The sequence below is a fragment of the Cricetulus griseus genome, assembly GCF_003668045.3.
Source record: "Cricetulus griseus strain 17A/GY chromosome 1 unlocalized genomic scaffold, alternate assembly CriGri-PICRH-1.0 chr1_1, whole genome shotgun sequence".
NCBI lineage: Eukaryota > Metazoa > Chordata > Mammalia > Rodentia > Cricetidae > Cricetulus > Cricetulus griseus.
The window spans coordinates 124,663,018-124,679,366 of record NW_023276807.1 but is presented as its reverse complement, the minus strand read 5'-3'; positions in this window follow the sequence as shown (position 1 = coordinate 124,679,366).

Here is a 16,349-nt window from a genome sequence, read left to right as displayed (position 1 = left end):
AGGTAAACCTTTATAATTCTTGTACATGCTATCATAGTCTGTGTGAGTTGTGTCTCCAATAACATTCTACCTGAATCAGAGAAGCTGCTTCCTACAGAAGTCAATTAATACAGAGACTAAAAACTAGAAAATGTACAGTAGTGAGAAACTTTGAATCATTCAGAAATACAATTTATGGTACATCTCCAACAAACTCCTCCATCAAGTCTCAGGGATCTATGTAGAAGTGGAGATTAAAAGATCATAAGAGCCAGGGTGGAGATTCTATTTTATAGACAGTCTAAAAAATATGTCATCCAAACACAGAATTTTCTGTTTCTATACAAGAAAAGGAGAGAAGTTCTTTTTAAATAGACTCAGATATCCTTTCTAAATCTATTTAAACAGATATTTAATGTCACCTGGACAGACAGTCTTGTTGATACTCAGAAATACATTCATGCATCATATTTGATCACCTGGATCTAAAGTTTTAAAATGAAACTATTTGATCACTGTTTTCTGAATCATAAATCAAGTTCATACTGCTCTTAAGTGTAAGTGGTTGTCTAGTATTTTATATATAGGGGACTAGGGTAGAAGCAAGAAACATCATTGTTTTTTACTGGACAAAACAATAATTGGCTCTTCCAAATGCAGTCATCTGAATTTGTATTTTCTGGGACTAATATATGTTTTTCCACTAAGTATATTTAATATATAATTTCTAACAAATCTAATTCAATGCATTAATCTAACTGCAGAAAATACCTGGATATTTCAAATTTGACCACTTACTCACAAGCTCAAAATTTTTGAAAAGAAAAAAAATTTGTTTCATGTAAAACTCCAAAATGCTATTGCCTGGTTCTTTCACACCTGCAAACCTGTGGTAATCTGTAATGAATAGTTAAGTTCTCACATTGTGATATTAAATCATAGCTTATGAACCAGTTTTATATGTTTTCAAAACTAGGCTCTGTGCTTTAAAATTTTATTTTTGTAAGGAGCATGAATTTAAGAATGAAATAAAGAGATGAAAGAGATATTTGTAGGCTTTTTTGATATGGTCTCTGGCAGTGTAGTTCCAATATGAAACTTGTCAGAACTTTACTTAAATTTATACAATGCTACTGTGAGCTGGGCTAAAAAAGCACTCATTTGAACATCCACTCCTTTGCTTTTATTTGCTTTGCTTTGCTTTTCCTTTCTTTTCAACTGGCTTACAAAGGAGTAGGTATTCTTATAGTATTATCTTTTGTTTGTTTTGTTTGTTTGTTTGTTTAGTTTTGAAACAGTGTTTCTCTGTGTAATGTTATGGCTATCTTGGAACTCACTTTGTAGACAAGGATGGCATCTAACTCACTGACAGAGCCTGCATCTGCCTCCCAAGTGCTGGGAATAAAGGCCTGTGCCACCACAACACTAAGGTATTTGCGTACCTACATAGTTATTTTGAAAAGCTCCCTAATTCTCAAACTCCCCCAATTCCCTTCCTATCATCCACAGCACTAGCACTTCTACTTTTATATCACAAGTATTCTGATGTTATCGTATTCATTGTCTCCAAACATACCAATTCATGTAGCTTCCAAAATATATTAAGTTTTATTGTACAACCTCTTTTCATTAGATGTATAATCTGACCAAGATTAAGCATTAAGAACACATCTACCTAACAATTCTCAGAATGCAGAGTAGAAGATACCAGTAGAACTAGTTAAAAGTGTTGCATCATCCAAAGATGTACAGAGAAAACTTATTCACTGACACTAAAAGTCTAGGATTCAGCAAGCAATTTCAAGTTAAATTTACTGATATCTTACCAAACATTTTTTGAACTATTACAATATTAACACTTTTAGTTTAAAATCTGTAATTTTATATAAACTATTCAGTCAAAACTATGCTCTAGAAAAGCATATGTATTAGTACAAACACAGTGATGAGAATGTAATTATAGTCATTTAATTTTTTTAATATTGGTTATTTGTTCCATGACTGTTAAGTTCCAGTGTATCTTTAATTTCCTATTGAGTGTTATAATCAGTTTAATATTTGCCCACAAAAGTATCCCTTTAATAACTGCCAGAGCCTATATATTATACTGTTCTACAAATATCATTTGCAGGTGGAAGTAATATTGTTTATCAACTACCATTTCAACTTTGGTATTATTTTTTTGTGTGTGTGTAGGCAATAAAATCAGGCAGGAAGCTAACTCTGGAAGAAACTGACCAAGAGGCACATATACATAAGACAAAGAACAATAGGTGGTAGAAGTCTTTCCATTTGTGCTGGCTCAGTGTCCTAAATTTGGAAGTAAAGTAACAGAGGTCATTGACTGGTGGTTAAGATGAATCATAGTGGTTTGCCTCAGTCAATCTAATCTGGTGTAGAGGCCTAAAACTTGGAAAAGAACAGTAGCTGGCAATGGACTCTTTCAAAATCTGATCAACACACATCTGGAAGATTATACAAAGTATTATGCATGGGAAATTTTAAATTAAGGCCCACTTAAATTATAAATATGCTTGACCTTAGACATCTACTTATTATGACAGTCTGTTTTCTAGATAAATGATATTATGAGAAAAACCCTGAAAATTTTCTTAAACTCCCCTCCTCTTCTCCTCCTCTCATCCTGCCAGCTCCCTCTTCCCTACCCTCATGCTCCCAATTAGTTCATGAGATCCTGGCCCTTCCCATTCTCCTGGGACATTGCATTTTTCTCTTAGAGTCCTTCTTGTTCCCTAGTTCCTTTGGTGAAGAGGATTGTAGGTTGGTAATCCTTTGCTCTATGTCTAAAATTTATATATGAGTGAGTATATACCATGTTTTCCTTTTTGTGACTGGGTTTTTCCTTTTTGTGACTCAGGATGGTTTATTCTACTTCCATCCATTTGCTGGCATATTTCAAGATTCCATTTTTCTTTCTGCTGAGTACCAATCCATTGTGTAAATGTACCACATTTTCTCTATCCATTCTTCAGTTCAGGGGCATTTAGGTTGCTTCCAGGTTCTGGCTATTACAAACAATGCTGCTATGAACATGGTTGAACATATGTCCTTGTTGTATGAACGGCATTTTTTTTGGGGGGGGTATATGTCTAAGAGAGGAATTGCTGGATCTTGAGGTAGACTGATTCCCATTTTAATGAGCTACCACCATACTGATTTTCAAAGTGGTCTTACAAGTTTGCTCTCTGGACAGATGGAGGAGTGTTCCTTTTTCTCCACATCCTCTACAGCATAGATTGTATTGGTGTTTTTTTTATTTTAGCCATTCTGGCCAGTGTAAGATGGTATCTCATTGTTGATTTTAGTTGCATTACTCTGATGGCTAAGGATTTTGATCACTTTCTTAAATGTCTTTCAGCTATTTTAGATTCTTCTGTTGAGATTTGTATATTTAGTACTGCACCCCAATTTTTAATTTCATTGATTGGTGTTTTGGTGGCTAGCTTCTTGAGGTCTTTGTATATTTTGGAAATCAGTCCTCTGTGAGATGTGGGGTAAGTGAAGATCTTTTCCCAATCTGTGAGCTGTTGTTTTTTGTCTTACTGACTGTGTCCTGTGCCTTACTGAAGCTTCTCAGTTTCAGGAAGTCCCATTTATTAATTGTAGTTCTCAATGTCTGTGCTACTAGTGTTGTGTTCAAGAAGCAGTCTCCTGTGCCAATACGTTCAAGGGTATCTCCCACTTTCTGTTCTAGAAAATTCAGTGTGGTTGCATCTATGTTGAGACCTATGATTCATTTGGATTAAGATTTGTGTATGGCGACACATATGGATCTATCTGCAGTCCTCTGCATGTCCTAATCCAGTTGTGGCAGTACCATTTGTTTAAGATGCTTTTTTCCATTGTATGGATTTAGCATCTTTGTCAAAAATAAGGTGATCACAGGTATGTGGTTTAATATCAGGATTTTCAATTCAATTCCATTGGTCTATCTATTTTTGTGTCTATTTGAAGTCAGAGATGGTGATGTCTCCAGAAGTTCCTTTATTGTACAGGGCTGTTTTAGCTATCCTGGGTTTTTTGTTTTTCCATATAAAGTTGACTGTTTGTGTTTCAACGTCTGTGAAGAACTGTGTTGGGATTTTGATGGGGATTGTGTTGAATTTATAGATTGCTCTTGGCAACATTGCAATTTTTTTCCAACTTTTTTTTATTTGAATTAGAAACAGGATTGTTTTACATGACAATCCCATTTCCCTTCTCCCACCTGTCCTTCCCTACCCGACCCTCCCCCCAATTAAAACCTTATCTGTCACATATCTTTTCTGCTTTCCCTGGATGGTGAGGCCTTCCATAGGGTGTCATCAGAGTCTTTCATTTCCTTTGGGGTAGGGCCTAGTCCCACCCCCATGTGTCTTGACTCAGGGAGTATTCCTCTATATGGACTAGGCTCCCAAAGTCCACACCTATGCTAGGGATAAATGCTGGGCTTCTACAGGAGGTTCCATAGATTTCTGAGGTTTCCTCACTGAAACCCATGTTCCTTGGCTCTGGATCAGTCCCATGCTGGTATTCCAGCTATCAGACTGGGGAGCAAGTGTTCTGGGATGTTCAGGTCAGCTGTTTCTTTGTGTTCACCAGCGTGGTTTGGACCTCTGTGCTCTTCACTGGTCCTTCTCTGCATCTGGGTTCCATTTCAGATTGGTGATTAGTTATGGGTGTCTGCTTCTACTTCCAGCAGCTGCTGGATGAAGGCATATAAGTCAGTCATCAATCTCATAATCAGGGGAGGGCATCTAAGGTAGCCTCTCCTCTGTTGCTTTGATTGTTAGCTGGTGTCTTCTTAGTAGATCTCCAAACATTTCCCTAGTGCCTGAATTCTCTGTAAACCAAAAATGTCTCCCTCTATTATGGTATCTCCATTCTTGTTATCATGTATTCTTCCTCTGACTCATACTTTCTGCTCCCTCATGTCCTTGGCATCCCTCTTCCTCTACCCTCCTCATTCTCCTAGCTCCCTCCCACCTCTTCCCGTGTTCCGAATTTGCTCAGCAGGTCTTGAACCTCTCCCTTTTCCAGGAGACCATATATGTCTCTCTTAGGGACCTCCATGTTTATTCGCTTCTTTGGCAGTGTGGATTGTAGGCTGGTAATCCTTACTCTATGTCTAAAATCGGCATATGAGTGAGTACATACCATGTTTGTCTTTTTGCGATTGGGTTACCTTGCTCAAAATGGTTTCTTCTAGATCCATCCATTTTCCTGCAAATTTCAAGATTCCATTATTTCCTGGTGTCCACTCCTCCATGGTGTAAGACTAAAGCAATCTAAAGCATTCAGTTGTTCTGTCAATTCTCTAGTGTGGCTATTCTCCAGTTTCTTCCTGTGGGTACTTAGTGCTATGAACTTTCCACTTAGCACTGCTTTCAGAGTGTCTCATAAGTTTGGTTATGCTATGTCTATATTCTCCTTAAATTCTAGGACATCTTTAATTTCTTTTTTATTTATTCCTCATCCCAGGAATGGTGCTATTGGGTGTTATTCAATTTCCATGAGTTTGTAGGTTTTCTGCAATTTGTATTGCTGTTGAATTCTAATCTTAAAGTGTGGTGGTCTGATAAGCTACAGGGAGTATTTCAATTTTTTTTCTATCTGTGGAGGTTTGCTATGCTTCCAAGTATGTGGTCAATTTTAAAGAAGGTTCCATGTGGCACTGAGAAGACGGTATATTCCTTTGTGTTTGGATGCAATGTTCTATAGATGTCTGTTAATCCCAATAGGGTCATAACTTCTGTTAGATCCTTTGTTTCTTTGTTAAGTTTCTGTCTGGTGGTCCTGTCTAGTGGTACAAGTGGGGTGTTGAAGTCTCCAACTATGAGTGTGTGTGGTTTTATGTGTGGTTTGAGCATTAGTAATGTTTCTTTTACAAATGTGGGTGTCTTCGTATTTGGAGCATAGATGTTCAGGACTGAGACTTCATCTTGATGCACTTTTCCTGTGTTGAGCATTAAATGCCCTTCTTCATCTCTTTTGATTGATTTTAGTTTGAAGTCTAATTTGTTAGATAATAGGATTGCTACACCAGCTTGTTTCTTGGGTCCATTTTATTGGAAAATCTTTTCCCAACTCTTTACTCTGAGGTAATGCCTGACTCTGAATTTGAGATTTGTTTCTTTTATACATCAGAAAGCTAGATTCTGTCCTCATACCATTTTGTTAGCCTTTGTCTTTTTATAAGCAGTTTAAAACCATTGACATTGAACAATATTAATGTACATTGATTGTTGGCTCTTGTTTGTTTTTGGATTTATTGTTGGTAGTGTCATTGTGTGTATTTCGCCCTCCTGTTTCTTTTTGTGTTTGGTAAAATTGGATTATCTATTGCCTATGTTTTTGTGAGTGTAGTTATCTTCGTTGGGTTGGAGTTTTCCCTCCATAACTTTCTGTAGTGCTGGATTTGTGGATATTTATTGTTTAAATCTGGTTTTGTCATGGAATATCTTGTTTTCTCCATCGATAGTGATTGAAAGCTTTGCTGGGTACAGTAGTCTTTGTTGGCATCCATGTTCCCTTAGTGTTTGTAGGACATCTATCCAGGACCTTCTGGCTTTCAAAATTTCCATTGAGAAGTCAGAAGTCTGATATGTATGCCTTTATATGTTACTTGACCTTTTTCCTTTGCTGCTCTTAATATTTTCTCTTTATTCTGTAAGTTTGTTGTTTTGATCATTATGTGGTGATGGGAGTTCTTTTTGTGGTCCTGTTTATTTGGTGTTCTGTAAGCTTCTTGTACTTTCATAGGCATATCCTTCTGTAGGTTTGGGAAGTTTTCTTCTTTGATTCTGTTGAATATGTCTTCTGTACCTTTGAACTGTAGTTCTTCACCTTCTATTCATATTATTCTTGGATTTGGCCTTTTCAAGGTGTCCTGTATTTCCTGGACATTTTGTCTTAGAGATTTGTTGGACTTGAGATTTTCTTTGGTTGATGACTCTATATTCTCTAGCAAGTCTTCAACAACTGAGATTCTCCCTTCCATATCTTGTATTCTTTTGGTTATACTCACATCCTTAGATCCTGATACTTTATCCAGCCTTTCTATTTCCAGCATCCCCTCATTCTGCATTTTCTTTATTGTTTCTATTTCAGCTTTCATGCCTTGAACTGTTTCGAGTGCTTCCTTCACTTGTTTATTTTTTTCCTTTAGATTCTTTAAGAGATTTACTTATTTCTTGAATTTTTTGTGTGTTTTTTCTTCTATTTCTTTAAGGGATTTTCTTATTTCCTCTTTAAGGGTCTCGAATATCTTCATAAAGTAGATTTTTAGGTCTGTCTCTTCTTCTTCCTCTTTGTAGTGCTGGTGTGGAGTTGCTAGATTCTGGTGGTGCCATATTGGACTTCCTGTTGTTGAGTGTGTTCTTATTCTGCCTTCTTCCCATCTCTTTTTCCAGTGGGTGAAGCTTGGGTCTCTCTATCTTCTCTTGCATCCTGGTTGTGTGTGGGTGACATGACTTCAATGTCTGCAGCTATGGATGGTCTTGCCTCTTTTTGTAGTCTCCTTACTAAAGAGAGGTTGGGCCCTCAGAGGGGGAAGGAAGTGTGAGTATTTCCTGACACAGGGAGGTTCTCCCTCTCTGGGTGGGTCCACTCTATGCAGGCACAGGCCCAGAGAGATCCTGGTGGTTTTGATTTTAGCTAATCTGACAGGTGCAAAATGGCATCTCAGAGTTGGGTGTTTTTTTGCAGATTTTTTTATTTGAATTAGAAATAATATTGTTTTACATGTCAATCCCAGTTCCCTCTCCCTCCTCTCCTCCCCTACAACCTCATCATCTAAAATCCTACCTATCACATAGCGTTTCTGCTCCCCAGGGATGGTGAGGCCTTCTATAGGGGGTCATCAGAGCCTATCATATATTTTGGGATAGGGCCTAGGTCCACACCCATGTGTCTTGGCTCAGGGAGTATCTCTGTATGTGGGATGGGCTCCCAAAGTACATACCTATGCTAGGGTTAAGTACTGATCAACTACATGAAGTCCCATAGATTTCAGAGGTCTCCTCATTGACACCCAAATTCATGGGGTCTGGATCAGTCCCATGCTGGTTTCCCAGCTATCAGTCTGGGGAACTGTCTGGGGAACCTGACATTGTTCAGGTCAGCTATTTCTGTGGGTTTCACCAGCCTGGTCTGTTCCCCTTTTCTCATCACTCGTCCTTCTCTGCAACTGGATTCCAGTTCAGTTCAGTGATTAGATGTGTGCTTCTACTTCTACCAGCTGATGGCATATAAATCAGTCATCAATCTCAGTATCAGGGGAGGGCATTTAAGGTAGCCTCTCTTCTGATATTTACATTGTTATTTTGTTTCATCTTTATAGATCTCCAGACATCTCTCTAGTGCCTGATTTCTCTTTAAACCTAAAAAAAAAGGTCTCCTCACCACATAATTATCAGAGTTGTTCTGATTTGCATTTCCATAATGGCTAAGCATGTTGAGCACTTTCTTTAGTGTCTTTCAGCCATTTTAGATTCCTCTATTGAGAACTCACTATGTAGTTCTCTACCCATCTGACAGAGGGCTGATTTCTAAAATATACAAAGAACTCAAGAATCCAGTCCCTGGAACACCAAATAACCCAATTAAAAGGCAGGACACAATTTCTTCTTGTGCCTTTTTACTATGGAATATTCCTTTATACTATGTGAATATATGTTGCTGTGATTGGTTTAATAAAACAAGCTGACTGGCCAATAGCTTAACAGGATAATGTTAGGTGGGAAAGCCAAACTTCGTATAACTGGATGAGGAAGGGCAGAGTAAGGGGGCTTTCCAGCAGATGCAGAGAATTCACAATGGGCATGCCATACTGAGAAAAGTTACTAGGTCACACTGAGAAAAGCTTACATTAAAAATATGGGTTAATTTGAATATAGGAGTTAGCTAGTAACAAACTTAAGCTATCAGGTGAGCAATTATAATTCATATTTAGCCTGTGAGTTTGTTATTTTGGACCAGGTCACTGGCAGAGGAAACATCCATTTACAATTCTTGCCACAATCATATATGTAAATAATAAAGAATGAATAAAAATATAGCATGTTCTGATCATAAATGTGGATGATATTGGCCTTAAGATTAAAAGGAACTGTTGTATACAATTTGGTAGTCACTTGATTAACAGTAAGGAAAGATGGGATAAAAATCAAATACAAAGAGGAAAATTTAACACTCAATCAAAACCATTAGAAAATATACAGGTAAGCTTGGTGTTGCAGATAATATTTGACTAAAGAAAGGAAGGCTACACACAAATGCCTTCAGATGGTGACTAGCTATGATAGCCATAATAAAATTCACAGAGAAAACTGAAAAGTTTAGAGGAGAATAGAGAACATTTTGTATTATTTTCCTGTCAGAGAAAGAAGCTAAGATTTAGTAGAGGATGTTTACATTGAAAGATCTGCAAAACTTCTTCATAAATACAGTTAAGAAAATACCCTCCATAAAATGTCCTTCTACATAGGAAACAAGAAACAACAAAACAATTCAATTGCATATTTTTGATTATAAGTATTTCTGTTATACCTTGTACCAGTTAGACATGTGAGAGAAATACCTAATTCTTTTATTCCATGCCAAATTTTATGCTCTGATTCTGTCTATTTTTATTTTACTCCGGAAATAGTTTGTTTTACATTGAATTTCTGAAGGTTGTTTTTTTGTAATTTATGCTAGTTATTACTGATTCTACCTGAGCCCACAAGTAACTATGAATTTAGCTAGGAAGTAGAAGCTCTTATTTTTTTAAATGGAAAGATTACTTTGCATAGAGAAGATAATGTCAAAAATAAAAAACTAATATAGTAAAGATCCTCAAAAATCATAAATGGTTTTTAATGATCAAAATAATGTGAGAAAGAAACAAATATATACTGTAGCATGAAAAATAAAAGACCCAGTGACAGATATTGGGGCTCAAACTTCAAACTGAAGGTCAGAAAAAACTGTATTGGGGCACTAGCTCTTGCTACTATCTGATCCAGCTGCCTCTCCTCAGTATCAACATAGAATGTCTTTTTATACACAATGTGACTGGAAAAAGAATGCTCAATACTGAGAACTTGCTCCTGTCTTATACACCTTCCTAATTCTGGGATTAAAGGCTTATGATCCCAGGTGCTGAGGTCATCTCTGTGTGAACTTTTTCTCTTTAAGATTGGATCAATCAGCTGGGGGGTGTTTGTGCACACATTTAATCCCAGCACTCAGGAGGGAGAAAAAAGGAGGATCTCTGTGAGTTCAAGACCAGCCTGGTCTACAAGAGCAAGTTCCAGGACAGCCTTCAAAGCCACAGAGAAACTCTGTCTCAAAAAACAAAAATAAATAAGTAAATAAATGATTGGATCCATCTTGTGCAGATCTGTGTGGCCTTGGAGTCACAGAGATCTGTCTTCCTCTTAATCCTGAATCCTAGGATTAAAGGTGTGTACCACCACCTCCTAACTTCTGGCTTCTGGTATTAAAGGCATGCTCCTTGCTTCTATGGCTTATGGCTGACTTTGCTTTCTGAATCCTCAGTCAAGCTTTAATAAATCAGAAATATTATATCGTCATATATACAGTACAAGAAAAGCCTGTAATATTATTGTTTATACTAAATAAATCATCTCATTTTATATTACTCACATTACATAAAAATACAGTGATAGTTTTCTTCATTTTAGCTAAACTAAGAAATAATTTGCTATTTTAATATAAGAAAATATTATGATGTCCATAATAAAAGGACAACACTGTATACTATATGTGTTTATTTTTAGCATATGAGGTAGGATCAATATTCATGTGAGCTACCAGTTTAAGGGATACAATATTATTCTATTTTCAAATATCATCATATTTTATACTGACTTAGAATGAGAAAGCAAGTGAAGAAGTTTAATATCTACATTTCTTTTAGTTGCTAGGTTATCATAATTACACAGTGAAACCTAGGATCTTGGTAGATATACTTCTCTCGACTATAATAGGTGTGTATGTAAAAACATTTATATAGTAGAAAAATATGTTCTAATATATAAATCTTCCCTAAATATCCCATTTAATTTCTACCCTTATTCATGTTGTATCAGAAACTCAAGTTTTGATGCAAATGTGTTTAGATTATGTTAAAATGACTAGTGATTCTTAAAGCAGCTTTTTTTGTATTCTATTTTTGTTGTTTCTCAGTTATCCATTCCTCCCAGTTCTAATAGTCCTCAAAGCAACAGTATAAAACAAGTGATGTTATATTTTATATGATTTGTATACATAATAAAAATAAACAAATGTAAAGAAGGTCATGAGACACCCTGGGCCATGCTACTTCAGGGACCATCCTAGTCTTAGTGGTCTTTGATGCCACCTAGGGCCATGGAGGTAAATGGAACTAGGTTGCAGCTGAGGGCCATGTCTGAGTACATGGTCCTACCACAGACTGGGTCTGTGTTGATGTCCATGGCCTGTGTTATCACCAAGGCCACAAGAATATCCAGGATCTGGGCCACCACCTGTGGCCATGTTGGGGTCCAATGGATGTGCAACTGCTCATCAAAGGGCATGCACTGCCATCTGAGACCAGAGTATAATTGGGGATGAGCTGCTACCCAGGGCCTTGTCTGGGTCTATGGCCCTAACACCACCAGGCCCACTTTAGTTTCTGGGGCTCCTTTAACCACAAATGGCTTAACAGACATACCTGGATTCCGGAAAGTCACCTGAAGCCATGTTGGTAGATGAGGGTCAGGCTGCCACTAGGGCCATACAGACTAGAGTGGCCTGAACTCCCACCTGGGACCACTGTGAAGTCTGGCCTGAGCTATCCTAGACTGCCTAGAACACAGGTATCATCTAAGCCTTTTTTTTTTCCAAGACAGGGTTTCTCTGTGGCTTTGGAGGCTGTCCTGGAACTAGCTCTTGTAGACCAGGCTGGTCTCGAACTCACAGAGATCCACCCACCTCTGCCTCCTGAGTTCTGGGATTAAAGGCATGTGACACCAATGCCCGGCCATCTAAGGCTTTTGTGATTAAAACAATACAAAGGGGAGTTTCAAGTGATGGTATAAGCATTGATGGTATAACAGAAGCCAGAGGCCTTGAGCCTGACGAACAACATATTATACAAACATCATTTGAATGTAAAGCTGTTTGGACAAAAGGGTATACTCCATAATACACACAGTTCCCAATGGCCCTAAGAGATGATGGAGAGGTAGGAAAGATTGAGGGAAGAAGTGTTTTTGTTGTTGTTTGCTTGCTTTCTTAAAAAAATATTTAATTGATAAACTTCTTTGTATTTTTTACTTTTATTTTATTTTTGTAATTTTTTTAAAGTTTTCTTTTTGGGGGGAATCTACCATTTTCATTTGAAAGGAGTGAGAAATGAATGGGATTGGCATGCAAGATGTGAAATTCCCAAAGAATCAATTCAAAATTATATCTAGAAAAGTTCAATAAAGTGACTTAAAAGAGATAAAGAAATACAAATGAAAGGGAATAATGACACTAAACAGTAACCAACAGTGACGTATAAGTATCACAGAGTGAAGAAAATAAAGCAACTAATAAATATTCTACCTCTTAATTGTGGGCAAGGACAAATGTGTTGAATAAAATTATAATTGATAGATAGAATTATTAGTAATAAGCCACAAGTGCTATAAAAAGAATCATCCTTCATAAAAGAGTTGGATCTGCAATAAATTATGGGACAAAGCATTAGGTAGGTTGTTGAATACTATATTCATTTAGTAGAATGACAGATTCTTTAGTGTCTAGGGCCTCTCCAGCTTCAATTTCTTCATTATGCTATTATACCTGGCATGGATTTTTTTACTATCAAATGTGTCTTAAGTCCAATCACACAGATGTTGGTTACCCCAGGCTATCAGTGTCAGTATTAAGCAATTGGGCATACCGTGTACATTTCATATTTACTATTGTACTCCAAAGGATGTAATCTTGGTAGGAGTGTTGAGTACTTTTCTCCCCCAGCAACCTACATGGCAACATTTTGTAAGAGAGCTAGCTAGCCATCTGCCAGGAGACTTTCAAGACAATACAATCTGGATTACTCCCAAGTCTGGTGACTAAAGTTTTGTAGTGCCTTAAGCAATAAAGTTTACTCTCAAACTTTGGAAGGCAATCAAAAGGAATGGTAATAGTGATTACTACTTTCAAGTCTTTGGACTTCCTGAGCAGCAACTCAAAGGAAAACATCAGACTCCTGGCAGTGTGATCCTTTTTGGTTTGGTTGTTTTGTTTGTTACTTTGTTTCTTTGATTCAAGTTAATGTAGAGAAACACAATTTTCAAAAAAGAAGAAATAAATAACATCGGGGAATATCTTTTAAAATCAATAAATAAGTGAATAAGTTGATTTAGTTATTTTACATTCCAGCTGCAGTTTGCCCTCCCTCTTCTCATTCCAGTCCCTCCCATACCTGCACCCATTCTGTTCCTAGCCCAAATCGAATCCTTCTCCATCTCTGCTTAAAAATGGGCAGATGTCTCATGAATATCAATAAAACTTGGCATATCAAGGTGCTATAAGTCTAAGCACCTGCCCATGTTCAATCATTATATAGGGACAGTTGCTCACCTATATTCATACCAGCTTTATTTGAAATAACCAGAATCTGGAGACAACCTGAATGTCCGTTATCTGAAGAATGAATAAAGAAAATGTGTTACATTTACACAACAGAGTATTACTCAGCTGTTAAAAAATGAGGACAACGGGAAAACTGAAAGCAAATGAATGGGACTAGAAAAAGTCATCCTGAGTAAGATAACCCAGACATAGAAAGACAAACATGGTAAAAGCATAATTGATGAAAAAGGGATAACTACGGAGGACTAATTTCTAAATGAGTCATGTATAATTCAAGAAGTATGTGCTACATTCAGAGAGCAGTATTGAAGAGGAGGTAAAGGTTTTCAGAGCCCAGGGAGGACTAATTTTAAATAGTATCATCTGGATATTAAAAGTATGCCAAACACTTGAACTCTCAAGAAATGTACAAGACCTCTCAACATTCCACCACAGATGAGGGGAGCGTTCTAAAGACACCATCCCTATTAAAGCATCAAGAAGATCACTTATGTTGATGGAGTAAGAATTAGTTTTCTTTATTGATGGTCTTCGAGATAGGATGTCCATGACCCAGTGGTCAGTACACACACTGTGCATAATAGAAACATTAATTTGTTTCAGTAGGTTACACATACATGTGAGAAGAATATGAAATTTTATCATTTTTTATTTGAATTAGAAACAAGATTGATTTACATGACAATCACACTTGCCTTAATTGAAGGATATTGAAGGAGCAGCAGATTTTATCAAATGCATTGAAATAGTCAGAAATTCTCTACTCCAATTTTCCAGAAAAAATTTCAGAGTTTGATATAAAATGAGGAGATATAAAATAAATAACAAATTGAAATCAGTTTTTGGAGATGTTCAAAATTTCGACAAGATTTGGGAGATGCAGTAGAAAAGTCAACATAGGCATGTAAGATACTTGTAATAGAAATTTCCTGGTAAAATCTAAGGAAAATTTATTTTATTGAATATTTACATGATTTACTCTGTAATGAATGAATGCTTACAGTTATTGGTATAGAAAAGTTTTATTAATATGATAAATTACTAGAGTTTTTCAACAAAAAGTTAATTTTTTCATCTTAAGGTAAATAATAAATCCTAATTCATTTGTTAATTTAGCAATATATATATATATATATATATATATATATATATATATATAAATTTTTCTACAAGATGAGGGCTTCCATGGGGAATCATCAAAGTCTGCAACATCATTTGGGAGAGGGTCTAGACCCTCCTCATGTATCTGTGCTAAGAGACTACCCTCCATGGGGAATGGGCTCCCAAATCCATTTGTACAATAGGGATACTAGTTCCACTGTCAGAAGTGACATAGACTGATTATTGGGTCAAATTCTTTTTTTGTTTTCATTTTTAAGTAATTTTTATTTAAATTAGAAACAAGCTTGTTTTTCCTCTAAATCGCACTTCCCCCTCCCTCCTCTTCTCCCCTGTCCCTCATCAACACCATATCCCATCCTCCTTTTGCTCCCCAGAGAATGTAAGGCTTTCCAAGAGAGATCATCAAAGTCTGTCATATCATTTGGAGCATGTCCTAGACCCTCTCACAGATGTCTAGGTTGAGAGAGCATTGGTCTGTGTGGAGGGGGATCTCAAAGTCCATTCCTGGGCTAGGGATAAATACTGATCCACTACCAGAGGCCCCATAGATTAACTAGACCTCCAAACCAACATCCTTGTTCAGGGGAGCAGGAGCAGTCCTATGCTGGTTTCCAGTCTATTCAGTCAGGGATTCGTGAGTTCCCCTTGTTCAGGTCAGCTGTTTTTGTGGGTTTCTCCAACCTAGTCTTGACCCCTTTGCTCATCATTCCTCCCTCTCTGCAACTGGAATCCAGATTTTAGCTCAGTGTTTAGCTGTGGGTGTCTGCTTCTGCTTCCATTAGCTCCTGGATGAAGGCTCTAGTATGGCAAATATGGTAGTCATCAAACTCATTATCAGAGAAGGGCATTTAAGTTAGCCTAGATTGTTAGTTGGTGTAATCCTTGTTGATCTCTGGACATTTCCCTAGTTTAAAGATTTCTCTTTAAACCTATAATGGCTCCCTCTATTATGGTATCTCTTTTCTTGCTCTCCTCTATTCTTCCCTGACTTGATCTTCTTGCTCTCTTGTCCACCTCTCCCCTCCTCTTCTCCCCTTCTCTTTCTACTAACTCCCTCTCCCATCCTCCCATGCTCCGAATTAGCTCAGGAGATCTTGTTATGTTCAGGAAGTGGTATTCTGTACCAATTCATTGGAAGGTAACACCTACTTTCTCTTCTAAGATGTTCAGTTTGGCTTTATTTATGTTGAGGTTTTTGATCTATTTGGACTTAAGTTTTGTGTATGGTGATAGATATGGATCTATCTGCATTCCCTTACATGCCAGCATCCACACATGCCAGCACCACTTGTTGAAGATGCTTTCTTTTTCCACTGTATACTTTTAGCTTATTTGTCAAAATAAGCTGTTTTTTTAAAGTCGATTTTGTGTAAAACATAGTTAATTTGGTTGGCATTTTTATACATATCACTTTACCTCTTGTGTTTTCTCTCTACCTTCTCATGTTATTACATTCCATCTCGAACATGTCTTCTTCTACCACTAATTATCTATTTCTATCCTTCATAAAATCCCACAAACAGAAGAAAGGGATCATTTGTATTCCAAAAGTACAGCAACCAGATTCCCTTGTTCAAATTTCACTCTAATATGTACTAGTACTCTGACAATTCTCCTATTATATTTTGTCATAT